Below are 1,956 nucleotides of genomic sequence, written 5' to 3' on the forward strand. Positions count from 1 at the left end.
CTCTCTCTCTCTCTCTCTCACACACACACATAACAAACAGAGGTCCTATCATCCAGGAGTGGGACTTGAAAGTCAGGTTTGTCCACTGTGGGAAAGGTTTACTGTGTCGCAGGTGGTGGGATCCGACCTCGTCTCGAAAAAGAGACGCAACATAAGCACTCTGAAGAAGAGTGACGCTCGCTGCCTTTACGGAGGAGAAGCAACATGGACACATGCAGAAAGTAAAGAGAGTAAAGAAAGGTGACCAAACAGTGTAGGCCTGAGGGCTGGAGAACAAATGGAAGTTTTGTTAAATAGGTGAAGGACTGAGAAGTAGAATTAGCGTGATAAGGAGTGAGAGAGGAAGTGAAGAAGCAAGGGAAGGGGGATGAAGAAAAGGTGTGGAGAGGCAGGAGACTGCAGGTTATACTTCAGGGGCCAAAAGTTCAGCAGGGAGGAAGCGCAGGTAAACAGGGAACCTGAGACAGCAAATGCCTGCTCTTCAACATGACCCAACCTTTGTCTCTGCAGCCTCGAGCTGGCCTCAGATTTCTGCCCGCTTCTAACACACACAGTCATGCAAGCACAACCCAAATTTCATTATATCCACGATTGAGACATGCACAGATGCACACAGACGTTTTTAAGAACACACAACTGTGTTGTACATCAAAACATACAAAAGACATGCCATCAAAGAAAGAGAGCAATTATCATACAAACATATGCAAATCCAGAGTTCTTTTTTTTCTGTCAAGGTTTATGCCTCTGTAATGTTCACTCAGGCACCTCAGGCAGTAAATCATGCCTCAACATAATTATAATAATCAGTTTTGACATGAGTACTATGAGTCCAGACGCAGAGTTGAATTAGGCTTCACAGAATCACAGGATCACAGAAAGAATGCATCTGATTCGCTGTTTGAACTTATATGAGCTAAATTATTTGAACTTGCTGAATCACTGAATTAGTGACTTCACTTACTATGCTTCTTTCTAGTTTCTAAAAGGGACACATTATTTTAACCTTTGTGGAATTATTAACATGCATATTAACATACTCTGTCATTCACACACACACACACACACACACACACACCCATACACGTGTTTAGCGAGACACAAACCAGTGCTAAGCCCTCAAAGCAGTCCTGCATGACCAACGATGATGTCATATCGGACACTGCCTGTCTCCAACAGTAACTCGTCCATGAACTGAGGGAGATGAGAAGAGAAAACTATAGAGGGGAACGTGCCTTGAACAACTTGTATACACTATACCTCTCTCTCATACTAATTTATTTACCTGTGCTTCCTCATTCTCTAGAAATTGTCACAAGTATACCTAGGGAAATACGGCACAAATGCAGCATGCCTGAAAAAGACTCGCATCTGGAGGAGAAGGAAAAAACTTTATTGCGACATGCCACAAATAATATTAATAAATAAATAAATAATATTTAAATAATGACACAGTAAGTCATCGTTGCGATCTCATATTTAACTCTCCCATATTTCAAATAAATGCATATTTTAGGTGTGTGTGTGTATATATATATATATATATATATATATATATATATATATATATATATATATATATATATATATATATATATATATATATACTGGAGGCTTACTGCAGGAGGAGAAGAAGAACTGCAGACCTAATTTTATATGATAATGTGTCATTTTGCCTTATTACTAGGCGCTAGCACTTTAATCATTTTCAGTGTTAGTGTTGGGTCCGAGCCCACCTTTATCAAGCTCAAGTCGAGACCAAGTGCTTAATCAATGGAGTCCGAGTCCGAGTCCTTAATGGCAGAGTCCGAGGGGAGTTCAGAAAGTAATAAAATTGCGAAAAGAACTGAAATTTCAGTTGTAAACGCAACACTGAGCTGTTAAATTAATATTTTAACCTTCACAAACAAATGACAGCATAAATGTAACAAAATTTTTATTTCATGTCATCAGCAC

Source organism: Ictalurus punctatus, chromosome 8 (genome assembly GCF_001660625.3).
Source record: "Ictalurus punctatus breed USDA103 chromosome 8, Coco_2.0, whole genome shotgun sequence".
In the NCBI taxonomy this organism is placed as follows: Eukaryota; Metazoa; Chordata; class Actinopteri; order Siluriformes; family Ictaluridae; genus Ictalurus; species Ictalurus punctatus.